Below are 15,797 nucleotides of genomic sequence, written 5' to 3'. Positions count from 1 at the left end.
ATTTCAGTGGCTTTTAGTTGCTTTATTTCTAAGATGTTGTTTACCCCTTTATGTGCAATTTCTATTTATAGTATTTGTCTTTTGTGGTGACAGTCTAGTATAAAACCAATAGTATAAACTAGTATAAAAGCAGCATGGTAAGTTATGGTTTAAAGACAGTGGCTTTTGATTTTACCAGTTTATTGCAGTCGTTGCAGTGTCGCTGTGTGATGAAACAACGGAAAGGAGAGTGGTGTAACATTTTGGCAGCATAAAGTTAAGGTTGTGTCTGACTCCTTCAGACTCTAGAAATCTTTTGGTGAGTGGAGAAAAAAGTGAGCCCGAAAACAAAAGGGAGAGCGAGCAGAGCACAGTCTTACTTTTCCGATGTGTTTGCTTTAGTTATCGGTCTGTTGGGAATCCTGTGGCTTTCTCTCAGTCGCCTGGCTGTCGCTACTTGTCCTGGGAGTCTGTATGTGGAGCATTGATGTTTGATGTGACACTGTGTGAGCTAAAACATGTGATGTTTGTGTTGCCTAAAGGCTAATAGCCTGAAAACTTTGTTCGTACTGCACATCACACACGCCCACACAGTGGAGATATACACGCACGCTCTGTCTCTCCCCCTCACCTACATTAAGACGATAACAAAAGTTCACCGAACCTCTATAACAAACATACCTACAGTTTTCTCCATCCCTGCCTCAAATGCGCACAATGTCGGGCTAAAAGGCTTCAGCACAAATCTCACCCCTGGCCAGATCAAACCACGGAGAGGTCGATGAAGAGGAGAAGATGTAGGATGAATGATCTGAAGAAGGAGGGGCGAGTGTACTGGCTGCATTATACATGTAACAGAAAGTTTGGCTGAGCAGCCTGATGTAACACTAGCATTCATGCTTGAAGCTTGTTTGTATTTTTATCCGGAATCTGCTGGGATCAAGCACAACAGAGGGCACCTTCTTTTAATCACCTTTTAAAGCCGCATTTAATCACGGTTTTCCTTGCTAACAATGAGTCTTTGGGGCTGACTGTGCACAACAGCAGGATCAGAACGTGCATGTGCGCAAATGTTTTTTCCTTTTCCTCTGGCTAAACTCCCAATAGTTTCTCTATGCCTCTAAAACCTTATTACTGTTAAAAGGCTTTCAAGCATTAACTTGTCTTTGGTTGTTTTCACACCTAGTTTGTTAATTAAGTTCATTTATTCTGGTCCAAAGCAGTCACTGAGTTTGTGAACTTGTAGCTTTTTCTGTGATTTTGCTTCTTTTTACACAGAACCAATTCCAAGCAAACTCCCAAGTAAACCAAAATACGTCACTACAAACCAAGTGGCACATTCAGCCTCCTTATTGGTCAGATTTGTGTGGGACAGGAGCAACAAAACTAAATAAAGGAGGAACATGCTGAGTGTCAGACTGAGGCTGGATCGCTCTGGACTTTGCTTGGAACTGGACCGAGACCAACTCCTCAAACGGGCTCGGTGCAGTTGTTTTAGTCTGCACCTGTGTGATTACCATGTTCACATCTGCACAAGCGAAATGGAGCAGGGGGGAAATGAGTTTGATTTAAACAGACTAAACAGAGGTGTGAAAACAGCCTCACGTTGAGGTTGAATACATTTTTAAAGGTTTAGTCATGTCTGAGAATTTCCAGCACACAGTGTTGCTGTTTTCCCTTCATACATGTAGATCACACAAAGCCAAGCATTAAAGTTTGAATAAGCCTGTTCAGCCTTTTTCATTTTTAGGGAGAAGGGGCGTGTATCGTGTTATCAGTGAGCTGATTAAACTGCCTTTAGAGGAAGAGGTCATGGGGACACCAGTTATCTGCCCTTATCTCCCAATCTCCAGCCATCTTCTTCAGCTTCTCCTCAGGGGACACTGAGGTGTTCAAAAGTCACACAAGACACGTAATCTCTTCATTGTGTCCTCGTGCATCAGGATCTCCTGAGTTGTACATGCCTGAAACACCTCACTGAGGAGGCACCCAGAAGGCATCATAGCGAGCTGCATGAACCACCTCAACCGGCTCAGTTTGATGTTAAGGAGCAGCGGCTCTACTCTGAGCCCCTCCCGAATGTCTGAGTTCCTCACCCTGTCTCTGAAGATAAGGGTGTCTGGACTCATTTCCGCCCCTTGTATCCACCATCTCATTCTTTGTCACTTTCCACTGTTCTTGGTCATAAATGAGGGCAGAACTGCAAATCAAGAAAATCAAGTTCTTCAGCTTCACCACAACGGATCAGTGCAACATCTGCATTTATGCACATTAATGGATATTTAAAATTTTATTCATGTCTGTCCATTCTGCACCCCCCAATCAACAAGACCCTGAGATATTTGAAGACGTTCACTTTGGGCAGCAATTTCTTTCCAACCTGAAAAGGGCAATGTTAACATTTTCCAGATGGGAAAAATGGCCCTGGAATTGGTCCTAATTCTCATCCCAGCCACTACACATCAAAAAATCTTAAATATCCTCCGCCACCAAGGTTTTGGTTTAGATTGGGTTCTGTTTATGCTGTACACTAGTGAGCTACCAATAGACTGGTGGAAACCCACAAGAAGAAGGCCTTATGGAAATAGGGCCTTCTTATTGGATGTGATTATTGGCTTGAGAATGACTGTTACTCTTGGCAGTCTAACCCATTATCTGGCAATGATAATGTAGCAGAGTGCCCTGTGTGGGGGAAGTGTTTCAAATTTAGGACAAAGTGCTATGATTTGGGACAAAATTCACATTTTTTGGAATAATTTTCCTAAACTTAACCAAATATTTTGACTTTTTTACCACACAGTTCATTTTGAACTGAAACATTTGTTTACTTGGAAAACTTGTTTTTGTTTGGTTTATTTTCTTTTGTCCCTTTTGATTTATATTTTCATTTCAAGTTTGGTTTTAAATTTAGGGTTTTACCTGCATATATAATTGTTGGCTTCCACCACAGAGGTTTTGGCCTCCCATAAGAGGAAAATCACCAGGACTCCACAAAAATCCACCAAAGGTGGTTTAATTTACTTGAACATCATATACACTATCATTTATCAAATGGCCATAAATAACAGGAAAATGAACAAACTTCTGTTATGTAAGATGACACAGACCAGCCCAGTCGAGCTTACATGTGTGATCACCCTCAAAGGCCCATTGTAAGCCAGTAGAAACTGAAATTTCTTGCAAGAGGTATTTAAGAAGTCTTAAATTGAACTTATCTGTAGACACCCTGATAACAGATTTTATTTAACTTTTTCCTATCAGTAGATTATCTTCAGAGCCATTGTGGTTATTAATGTTAAGTATATAAAAGCATGAGTGATTTCAGACATCGTCTTGGCCTCTGTTCAGTTAACAGGTTTGTGCATTTTTAGCTGCCAAAACTTTAAAGGTGAACACAGGGTTGGACTTGTCCTGTTCTCTGTTTCAAAGGTAGACGTTAAATTTTATTGGTGATAAGAAAGGCTCCATTTGATCGGGCCAGTGCCATCGTTAAGGTCATAAACTTTTATAAAGTTTGTTCTTTTTGAGCTTTATCACCAGCAGCACACAAACTCGGTAACCTAAAGCGCAGTTATTTAAAGATCTTGGCAGTCTAAAAGGTTTGTGTATGTTTCCTCAGACAATATAACCAATGAGCCATAATGAAAAGAATGATCTAAGTGAGAAAGAATGCTGACTCATTAACTATCAAATAACAGTATCATTTTTGCATGTAAAATTTATCAGGTTGAAAGTGCTGTCCTTGTTCTTCTGGTAACTCATGTGACCCATTCAGTGTCCCTGAAGGTTGCTCGAAACCCCCGGGGCCACAGGCAGTGATGAATGAGACGGTTTCTGTTTTATTCAGACGTAAAAGTCAGTTAGTCCCTCAGACAGACACTCAGTCATCCCGCCCACTCACAGCATGCACACTTTATTAGGGGGCCTGGACCCCCCACATGCCATGAAAATGGGTGATATCTGGCTTGCATTAACATACGCACACACAGACACACTCTTCTAATTTTCTCACTAAAGCTCGTGAGCATGGCGTGCTCATTTGGGCTGCCATCTCCCTGCGGTGACGCCGTCGTGCCTCTGTCTTTTAATGTTTTTACACAGGGAGCGAGCCACTCTGTCTAGAGACTGGAAGATCCAACTTTAATGCAAAAGAGGAATTAAGACTGCGGTGACTCTGCCAATGAGGAAAGGCTGACTAACGCTCCCAGACGTCACACATGTAGAAAGTCCCATGCTGGCTGTTTTTTGAGTTTTTTAAGAATTTCACGGACACTCGTCCAGAGTGAATTACTGTCACTCTGACTGTACTATGAGCCACAAGTGGTAGATAAAGGATGTGAGCCAACGCTGAAGTCTGGGTCTGGCATCGATGTCAAATGTTCATATTCGGGTTAAGAAGAAAATGGAGAAGAACTTTTTCTGTTCAGCAAACTTCTGTATTTGTGTGGCTGAGGTTCAGGAGCAGTTTGAGGTGAATTGGGTAGATTTTCTCCAGACTGTCAGTGCCTGTGATAATATTATCAGAGTAGCTCAAAGTCTTATTTGCATTTAAAACTTTTTAATCTTCACTGACTGTAGTGGATCATAACGCAAGTCCAGCTGAATTTGATTTATATAGCACCAGATCACAGCAACAATCGTATCATGGCGTTGAGATAAAGCTGCTGCAATCAGACAGTCCAACAAGCAGGACGATCATCTACGTCTCAATTTCTGTAACTACATGGAGGTGCTGTGGCACGCACTTCTGAGTCCTGTTGTTGTTTTACTTTATCACAATTTTAATGATATTTGAGCACAGATATCTCTTTGTGCTTGGATAAATGTTACAGAGATCTGGCGGTAGCTCTCTAGGCAGATTTTACACTTGCGGACAAAAAAGTAGTGACACTGAATTGGTGTCCGTGCTGGGTTGATATCAGACAGTGTTTCCTATTGAATTGGATTCTAACCAACATGCCAACTCCAGTCTTGAACAGTGATTAATATACCTGGGTAGCCCACGTAAGTACCCTTTATGTGGGAGATGCCTGTAGATATCTGGACTTGAGGTGTAAAACTGTTGCAGACATGGGCAGCTGGACAGCCAAGCAGTCATTTGTGTTATACTGCTTTGAAGTCTGCTGCATGGAGCATATGCTTAGTTGGTGATGTAATGTAAATTCTCCACGAACAAGTCCATGCGGTCACAAATAACTGAGAAGCATGCGAATGACCGTAATAGAGTAATAGAAGGTTGGTTTGATGTGCAGTTTGGTTTAAATCTCAGTTTTTAATTTATTTGTCCAGTACTGTTTCTTCTGCTCCCGGCTCTCTCTCGGTGTGCATGACACCTGTTGTATAGTAAGTCCAGGACAAGCTTTTCATTTGGGCATGGAAGTTTTTCCTTATCCACATAAGGAGCTTAACTTAAGTGTGGCTTAGATCATGTTAAATCTCTGACATCTTATCGGTAAGAGTGTAGTAAGAATGTATCCCAAGGAGTCGCTATAGAAGCCGACACATGTATAGCTTTGAACTACAGGTGTTAATAATTTTCCAGACATGCACACACGTATCTGATTAGCTCTTGGCATCATTATCTACGCCGCAAAGTTTTATGGCTTTAGGGATATTAATATGTTTATTTCAGATGGAAAATCAGAGAGGAGCAGTTTGTTGATTCTTCATTGCTTTATTTTCTTTTTGTCGCATCCATAAAATAAACCTTTAGCATTGTTGTAATCAGCAGTGGAGCCTCCTTGTCTGTATGGAAAGATGCTGAAAGGGAAAGGGGGTGGTTGGGGCTGTGGAAGGAGGAGATGGAGTTTGACTGGCAGGGACTACGAGAATGAGTCACTCATCCGGCTCCCTGAATTTGGAGCTGCAGACCTATTCTGGGCTGCGGTGACACGTGTATGTGTGCGGTTGTGTGCATGGATGCATGCACACTAATGTACACACATGGTCGAGTCCAATAGCTAAAGTCACCAGATTTGTGCTGTTAGCCTTGCCGCGCTCTGTGTGCGTGCGCGTTTGTGTGTTGGAGGAAAATGAAAGTAGTCTGGTGACCAAACCACAACACAGAAGCCAAATTTTAAACAGATATTTATCTTCTCTCTCCCTCCACTGCACTAAATTCCCTTCAGTAACACCACCACCAGTCTGCAAGTGACTCCAGCTCTACTGTGGCCTCCATCGATCGCTTCACATATACGTTTTATAAGTGGTTGAGCAGTCAGGTTCATAAGCTTTTCAAAAGTAATGTAACTTTGTACTTTCAGTACACCACCATCACACTGGATTTCAAATGAAGTAAAGGTCAAGGGTTTTTCCTGTATTCAATAAATGTTGGCCTTCCCCCAAAGAAAAACTACCGTAATTGTAATAAAACTGTTATTATTATTTTTAATTGTTTTAAGCATCAGCTTATCATCAGTCACATTTTTGTTAATCAGATGACCTAAAATAACAGGAAAATTCAGACTTCTGTTAAGTAAGTAAGATGACTCAGTGTTGTAAGTATATGTGGAACAGCTTGGAAATAAGACTGGTTTAATTGTGAATTTTAGCTTTAGTAAAATAATATAATTATCTAAAATTAGCAAAATGGGCTATTTATTTATTTATTTATTTATTTATTTATTTATTTATTTATTTATTTATTTAAATAATTCACCTAATTTACATGGTTTACCAGCAAAGCATTCATGCTAAAGGGCAGGTTATTTGTGCATTTTGCAAGCTGACCGCTCAGTTTGATGTTATTAATCAGCAAAGCAACTTCCTGAATGTGATGCTTGCCAGTTTGTTGGGCTTAAGATCAGCTGACTTTCCTTCTGACAGCACAATGTTTCATTCTCCATTTGTAACTCACTGCTATTCGCAGATATTCAAGATTTCCTTCCAAATTCCACAATAACTACAGGAAGAGATCTTCAGTGAAGCAGTCAGGTAGCCAGGTGCTCATCACAGCCAAATGTTTTACAGTGTTGTCATTTTCTGGAAGGAAGGCATGCTCAGACGAGTTTGGGAGCATGCGTGCATGCATTTATGTGTTTTTCCTCTCTGGGAAAATAGGCCTAAGAGTGATAAGTCTGCAACCTTGGCTCAGGGGCTGCAGATTAGGAGATAGAAGTTTGAGCTCTGAGATCATCACTGATGTGCCTGTTCAGGATTTTGTTTCTCATTATCACTGCAGTAATAATCATTTCCTGTGAAGATTGCCTACTTTGCTGCTTTTAATCTGTTCAGCCTTTTTTTTTTTTTTTATTTCCCACTGGCAATCCTAGTAGTTAATTATTTGTCTTAATGAGATTGAAAGGTGCCAAAGATGCAACTGAGGTACCTCAGGAAGACAGTAGTGACATATTTAAATCGGCTGCAGCTTTAAAGGAGCTCCCCCTCACATTAGAGTGTAATAACTGTCTCTTGACTGCACACGTTTAAACCGACCCATGGCCAGCTTAATCACAGTTTTGGCTGACTTCGAGATAGTTTGGACCTTCAAGACGGGACAGTTTTCTGTCTGGCTGATTCCCAAATTAATGTGCTTTAGCTGTCTCTGCTCTAGTGAAGATGGTCTAAACATTCAAAAGGGTTTTATTAGCTTTACTAATGTGACCAACCTTCAAACTCTATACTTTCTATTGAGATGCGCATGACTAGTCAACCTTTTCGTCTTCTTTTAATAGTATACTGTCAGGTGAAGGCCGTTTGTACAGCCAACATCAGTCAACAAACACAACTTAGCCTATTATCTCCTTCCAGCTCAGCTTGTAGAACATGATTTCAAACTTTTTGAGTCTTTGGGTCAGCACCCATTTATGATGTTTGGGAATAATACACAAAAAACACAAACCAGGAGAGGTCATTAAATAAAAACATGCAAAATGACCATCAAATATTTGTGATTAAATATTTACATTTTAAATAGAAACCTGAACTAAATAAAAATAAAGCCTTGGGATTTCAGTTACATGCTTCATTTATTTGACCTTTGTCTGATCTGGCATTTATTTTACATCTTCTCTTCGATGGGAAAAGGGAAGAGTGGCTGCTGGTTAGAAGAATGAAACAGAAATCGCAGAGGAAATGTCAACTAGTTTATTAACAGGAGATCAAAATGAGATAAATGCTATTTTTTTGTGGGAAGGCTGCAAAGTTTTCGCTTTTAAATCAAGTTGTGATATTCCTAAATTTAGGAATGACATGTCATAAAGCAGATTTGTATTATGCTCATTGTTTAGATTTTATTTGTTTGTTTGTGTAAGCAGCTTTGCTTCCTCTTTGCTTTTTTTTTTTTTTTTTTTTTTTCTCAGTTCCTCCATACAAAACGTATTCACCCGACCTTTTATATCTCATTTCCTTTATTCTCTCTGATTCTCTCTCTCTGGAAAGCTTTTTTGGTTTCCTTTGGCGTCATACTACTCTTTTTAGTCTCTTTGTTCCTTGGTGGGGAAATGAACATGTAAGGACACATTTCAGGCTCATATCCGTACCCCATTATAAGATTAGATTAAGGGTTTTTTTTCTTCTACTTCTTTGGTAAATGCTCATCCTGTCTGCATCTCCCCAACACTGACCTCTTCTCTTACAATCTCCTCCTTCCTTATCAGTGTGTTCAGTCGTCTGTCTCTTTATTAACGTTATGTAATGGAGGATCATGTGAGAGCGTAGGGTGAAGGTTCACACTGTGCACCTGCGAATACTCGTCCTCCTTTTCCCTTTGATCTCTGCTGGATTTCTTTCTTTTCTTTCACCTTTCTTCCTCTTCCTCACTCTCTTGTCTGCGTTTCCACCTGATTTCTTCCTTCCTCGTCCCATCCGTTTTCCACGACTCCTCCCTGCCTTTAAGCTGCTGGCTCCTCGATTCTGAACTCCATCCTTTATGGGTAATTATGAGATCAGCTCAGTGAGGAGTGGAGTTTTTAAACAGTAGTTTAAGGCTCAGGACTCCTCATTAGAGCAGAGTTAGACTGTCTGTTGTGTTGAAGAGGGATAGTTAACTTGGTGTGTATCGTTAATAGTCAATCACCTTAAACTCAAGTGATTTAAATTCACTATCCTTTTTAATATAGATTCTCTGCATCATTTAAATCCTTTAATTTGGAGATCCTATAGAGTGGCAGTTAAGTGTTAAGTGAAGTTTAAACTTTATCTTAATTCTTTTCGCATGTGTTTATTTGCGTTTTCCTCCAAAATATGACTTTCTGCAGATGCCAGTGCCGTTAACGCCCAGCAGAGATTCCCCGTTTCCTGCTCTGTACCCATTTGTTTCCTGCCTTTATGTGTTATCCTGATCCCTGCACTGATTTAAAAATAAATAAATAAAAATCCAGATTTCAGCAGTGAGCCAGCCTCCTCAGAGATTTGAGCCTGGTCAGCTACCTCTGTGGGTCTCTCTCCATGGCCCTGGATCATTACCCTGCAGACAGACACACACCGACCTTTCCAGTGGCTAAATATAGGTCCGCCAAAGAATAGGAGGAAGGGAGGGAAAAATAAACGGGGGGATAGATGGATAGAATTAACAGCATGTTAAAGAAACTTGTTGGAGAGAAAGAGGCAGCCTGTGTTTGGGCTCAGCGGCTGCAGGCCTTTTTGGACAATACCCCAGTGATGGTTATCGGTCATTATGAGTACCGTTCCAACTGGAGTGACGTCAGAGTCCGTAAGAAAAGCAGACCTGCGTGTTAAACCCGCTCACCCTGTGATTATTGCTGCACAGATTGTGTGTTTCTCTTGGATGGGAGCACGCAGGTGGCTTGGGACTGCAGGCTAATAGTAAATGAGTTTTAATGCCCTGTACTTGGCTATATATAGACTCCAGCGAGGCCTGAAATCGTGTGCTTCCCCCCTCTGCCCGACAATCAGAAATTCTTCCTGTCTGGAGCAAAGTTTGCCAGATAGTACAAGGGTTTTTTTCCCTTTGTCTACTTAAGTTTTCACTGACTTGTGGCCTCCTGCGCCATCAGCCGTGGACTAAACCAGAGCAGCCATAAAACAAGCTGCATAATAGCTCAGACATGTTAACACTTTACTTGCTGCTGAGGAGTATTTCTCTAAGCTCGACGAGTTTCACGTGTTGGCATTATGTTTTAAAAAAGATTCCAAATTTTTTTTTTTAAGAGTTTCTCTGGAATATGGCGTGTTTACAGTCCCATAACACTTCTCTAACACTTTGTACACAGCTCTAGTGTGAATAAAAACAGCAAAACTGCCAGCAAAAGCACACACAAGACACATTTTCTGCATATGTTTTTACATGCACACTTAACAATAGAGATCAGTAGTGGAGGATCTTTTACTTGAAGTACAAGGCTTTGCTCTTTGGTCATGACTGGTCGGTTGACTTCAGGTTTTTTTAATTTTGGTATTACGTCTCTGAAGTTATACTATCAGGCGTGGCCAGCCGGACGCATCATAAAGTCTATGGGTGCAGCGGAAGCACAAACTTCTTGGAAGGACTGTACCACTCTGAGCAGACACTGATTACTTGTCATTCCCAGTGGCCACGCCCCAAATTCTACGAAACAATTGGATGAGTTGTAAAAACTAATTCATTGCACAGTTTTTTATGAAGGGGGAAACTAAACAAAGGTTTAGTTTTTGTTAGTTCGTTTTTGTTAATATACATTTTAATGCTGTTAAACTGGGCCTAGCATTAGATTTACTTGCTTTTGGAGCCAGCTTCAAGTGGCCACTAGAAGAACTACAGTCAGCCTAAGAGTCTGCAGTAGGCGGCTCTCTAATACTTGCAGTTTGACAGGGTTCTTCCTGCATGCACAATGACATTTTGGTTTTGGCTTTACCAGGACTGTAATAAGTCATTTTAAACAGTTTTAATTGGCTTAAATTGAAAGGAGAAAAAATAACAATGCTGAGCAGCTATGGATGTGAAGTCAGCCCTCAAATGGCAATTTTTGAGCCAAAAAACTTTCTTTGTACCGCTATCAGAAGCAATTGTGCTTTTATTACTAGTTACGTGAGGGGGTCTCCTTCATTATTATTTTGAAACCCTAATATTCTTAAACAAGATTAATTAGAAGCGTGTCATAAAGTTTAGGGTGCGCTAGATTCCTAGGGGTGGTCATAGTTTGTATGAGTCAAAGTTTTATTGCTTCTCTAGTCTTTTTGATCTCCACCTCTCTGGCTTTTAGCCTCAGTGTGTGTTTTTACTCGCACTGCGGTAACCACCAGCTGTAACAGATGCACCTCCAACTGGACCCTCATTGGTGCATCTGTTGAAATGCTGCACCATCAGCGGTGCTTGCTGTCTGGCTTTCTGGGTCCGTCTGTGTTGCTTCTGAATCGGTTTAGGAGGCGTGAATGAACAGGTCTTGTGTCTCTTTTGAACTGAGATGTAAACTGTGTACAGTACTTTTAATGCAGATTTATCGTTGTGATGGTAAAAGCGTGCCTCTACAGTGCTTTCAGGACAGGCCAACGTGTGTTTTGTAAACACGGCGTGACAGTGAAGCAGGGCTCTTCTGGCCAAGTGGCTTTAGACAGATCACACCCTCACGCTGCAGCTCTCTGACTCTGCGCTGCAAACTCAAAACTCTTTTGGCAAGTTTCAGTAATCGAATCATATTTTGTCTTGTTTGTCGTGACTCGGCCATTTATTTTTAGAGCTAAAAGCTTTTGTTGCTAGGAGACTGTGTGTCTTAGAGGCTGAGTGAGGGAGGGAGGGAGGGAGGGACAGTATGAAAGAGAAAAGAAATGAAGAAAGGAAGCGATGGCTGCGGCGTTGAGGGGGAGAAAGGCGGAATCTGTGAAAGGCGAACGACAAAACGAACGAGCTATGAGTCAGCAGGGACATCTGCAACACATGCAGTGGGCATGGTTGCTATTTCTGTGTTCTTTGTCTGTGTGCTCTGTGCACCCACGCATGAACCCACTTACCTCTCGCCACTAACCTGTGTTGTGTATCTGTGTACTTTGTGAGATATTAGCTCGCCCACTTTGATTCAATCCCCTCCTCCCCGCTGTGCGTTGTATGTGTCACCGGGCATCTGCATGTACTACATGTGCACATGTGTGTTTTTCATCGGCGATTGTGTCACAACGCCTAACCTGTCCCCAGTGACAAGAGCCTTATTGTCCGCTGTATGAATCATATGCTTGTACCCCATTAGTAATCTGCCTTCAAATGGCTGTTAGCGACTATCACAGCCAGCTCGTCTGTCTTTTGGCTCTCTCTCCGAGCACCATTGGAGATCAGATAGCAGCATGTTGTTTATTAGTCACCGGGAGCGCGCCTGTTTTTCAGGATATTTTTTACTCTTCCTTACAATTGCTTAAGTTTTTTAGCTGCCAACTTTAAAAAAAGAAAATACTTATAGTTGTAGCCAGCATATTTGCAGATTTGGAGAGTGAAAGTCACGTCAGAAAACTTGCACTCCTTTAGTTTCTGTCACATGTATAAACAAAGTTGCAGTGTTGGTTACTCGTATTCAACAGGACCAAAGTTTCTCAAGCCCCCTTTTTTCTTTTTGTAACTCCAAAATCTGTGTGAGATAAGTGAAGGCAAATAGCTGAATTATATAACTGTTGTACCACCTACCTATTGCTGAAACATTATGTTAAGAGGGGCAGCCAATCAAAAGAAAGGTTGCTAAAACGAAGGTGGTATAGCTAGTATGGCTCACAGTCAATGAACTGAGAGGCTGCAGCGAGGCCCGACTGCAAGTTAAAGATTATTTTGAACCGTGAATCATGCAGAGCTACTCTGACAGTCCATGAATAAAAAAAAAAATATGTTGCAATACAAATTTAGATGACTAATGCACTTGGTTAGGTCAGTCAGTTTGAATTCATAAAATGTCTCCATCACTGTGATGTGATGACTCAGGCTTATGGATTGAGCCCCTTGATGCAGGAACATTTATGAAATATCATTAATTTGATGGGAGAGAGATGGGGGGCGTGATGAGTGATAGCATGTATTACTTTTGGTTTAGTAGACGAAGCAGTGCTGTGAAGTTTTCTTGCAAGATTTGGAGTGTGCTGAACAACAAAATGTTCTTAAATTTGAACATTACTCAACTGGTGTGTCTCCGTTACTTAGCCAGATGTTGATGCACAAGGAGCTTGCACCAGTGTGGCAGCATGCTGGTGTTTGCAGAATTTGAAGTCCTGTGATGATATTATGAATAGTTTTTCATGCTCTAAAGGATCTGCTTCCATGGTTGAGTGGTATGTGTATATGACTTCTTGTTATGTGGCTGCGCTGTGTATTGTAAACATCAGCCAAGTGCCTTTTTGTGGCTTTCTTTCTCTCTGTATGACTGATGTCTCCATAGGTCTTAGTTTACGCACTGTCTTTTGTTGTGGTTAGATGTTGCCAGTTTTGGTCGGTTATGCATTACTGATACGGTCTGCTTCTGCAGCTGATACTTACACCGCCATTTCCCTGACTTATGTATTCATGGTGAGGCCCAGCTCCACTTTGCACACCTGATAGTGGACTTTGGTTTCCAACTGGGTTAGTTTTTCCATGACTCACTTTGACTCCATTTACACCTGCTAATAAAATGTGATCTGTTAGAGAAAACACATGTTAATTTCAAAGTGGATTGTAAACACAAGCACCGCTGTGGTCTGAATTTGAATGTATCGCAGCACTGCGAACAGTATCAGCACAGGCAGTTGTATGCGAAAGCAAATCACACGGTGTGTTGAGGATGTGCTACCTGTTTGTGTGTGTGTGGTTAGGGATGATGTGACCCACTGTAGAGTTTGTCATCCACTCAAGCTTCACAAAACACCTTCACACGTGATTTGTTTCCGTCATTTGTTGCACTTTTAACTGGTTCACAGTGAAGGACTCAAATAGATACAAACACCTCTGTAGCAAAAATGACCTTTTGACAGAAACACTGTAAAAAGCCCCTTTCTGCTCCGATTAAAAAAAGTACATTTTTTGATAAACTGGCGTCTGCTGTTTTGTTTATTTCAAAGAAAAGAGCAAGTGTGCACAGATCCAGGCTAATTATTTTGGGTGCCAGACCCAAAACATAATATGTCTGCATGCTGTTTGGCTCGGTTCGTAAAACATTCATACAAAGGCAACATTCTGATCTCTCTCTTCTAGAGAAGGCCAAACCTACAGCCTTGGGCCTGTTTTAGACTTCTGCAGGCAGACTTTGTAGGGCCTACGACGTAACCTACGCAAGTGGCCGATGTCATTGCTGGCATTTGTGCTGGTGCATTATGTATTAATTACCTTGTGGTTCTGGTGTTTTATGTGCAATGCCAGCTGACAGAAACTAATAAAATGCTCTGACTTCTTTCCCTCATGGGTCTCTACTCTTTTCAATCTACTTCTTTGTAGATTCCCTCATGTTCATTACGCAATCGCCTTCCAGGAATTTGCTGACATTCATTAGTCTTTATTTTGATTCTATGGTTCTCATTCATTACATAAAGACAATGATTGTTATTTTCTCACTGATAGGTGAGGTGCACATCAGGTTACAGCGTAGGGCTTCAGATGAGTTTGCAGTTATTATGTAGCTACAGCATGAAGGACATAATGTTTGGACTTTTAGGAGTGTGAGCTCTTGTGTTGTAACTCATGAATGCAGTTTCCTGCAGCTATGAATGAAGCACTGTTAAAGAGCCACAGGTCTGAGCCATCATCAGATTTACAGCCATTTTCCTCAGACAGTGCTGTGACACTGAGTTTCTTTGATTTATTCTCAACATGGCTTCATTTTGGCCCATGCAGCCGAAGGGCCAGTGAGCTCATTCAATGGCAAGGCGTCATCCACAACTTACAAAAATCCCTATGATACTACACTTTGCAACAATAACTAAACCTCTAATAGTGTAACAACAGTCTTAAAGAAAACCTATTCATAACTGATCCCCATCCCAGTAAACAGTCAGTGCAGACAACAAGCGAAGCGCAATGAAAAAGTCCTAATTGATTTGAATCAACATCTGGACCCCAGGTCCACATACTGGAGTTTAGTTACCAGGTGTGCACCTTTTTATTGATTCTCACAGCTTATGCCCCTCTTTTCTGTTTTAATGTCATCTTATCTGGTTTTCATCTGGTATTTCGCCTATTTTGTGTGGTTGTTTTTTGTGTTATTGGCTGCTTTTATGGTGCTGCCCCAGAGCGCTTTCCTCTCACATGTTGACAGGGCCATAAAGGATAAAAAGAAATAAGTATTTCCCAGTTTACTGCGCCAATTTGTTGGTTGCATACTCTTATACATCGCATGGCTTTCTGCATAGCATGGTTATGCAATGGCACCTACCTTTCAGCATGAGTGTCTTGCAGTTTAATCAAGCTTGGTTCAACGGGCCACGTCACACAGCGTTACAGTCCAGCAGCCTTGAGCATATCGTTGTTAACAGTTCGCCGTCGTTGCTGTATAGATATGACAGACTTTGTAGAGTGTGGGAAACTGATTGTAACCTTGGTATTTAGGATAGTGTGTTTCTTTACAGTTACATAAACACACACACACACACACACACTCACAAAATTTAACATTGTTATATTGTGCCCATATGTTTCCCACCCTCAGCTTTCTCAGCCTGATTGCCAAGGCACATCTGGTCCTAATAAGGTGTGTTTGTGTGCGTGTGTGCGCGTGCCCCTTTGCTATGCAGCCTTTCAGCCTGGCCTTCTGTAGAAGTGGTGTTGAGTCTTTTACTGCCACCCACTGCTTTACAACACAAAGCCTATACTTTAAACTTTCGGGTAATAGTGCGTGTGCTCTGGTGAGATTGTGCTCTGATAGCAGTTATAAAAAACCACAGCTTATATTTTGTCTGTGCATATTTCAAGGCCTGTTAATCTGTTGTAACACTGCTGATTT

The 15,797-nt window shown here is 41.3% G+C and overlaps 1 protein-coding gene across 1 annotated transcript in view; it reads left to right on the top strand.

Moving 5' to 3' along the window:
• erf (Ets2 repressor factor) overlaps positions 1-15,797 on the top strand; it is a 40,917-nt gene that overhangs the window by 12,099 nt on the left and 13,021 nt on the right. The window lies entirely within an intron of this gene.

The sequence above is a fragment of the Pundamilia nyererei genome, unplaced genomic scaffold, assembly GCF_000239375.1.
Source record: "Pundamilia nyererei isolate P.nyererei 1_Seehausen unplaced genomic scaffold, PunNye1.0 scaffold00242, whole genome shotgun sequence".
Taxonomy (NCBI): Eukaryota; Metazoa; Chordata; class Actinopteri; order Cichliformes; family Cichlidae; genus Pundamilia; species Pundamilia nyererei.
The sequence above is the reverse complement of the archived record's forward strand: the minus strand, read 5'-3'. Positions and strand labels throughout refer to the sequence as shown.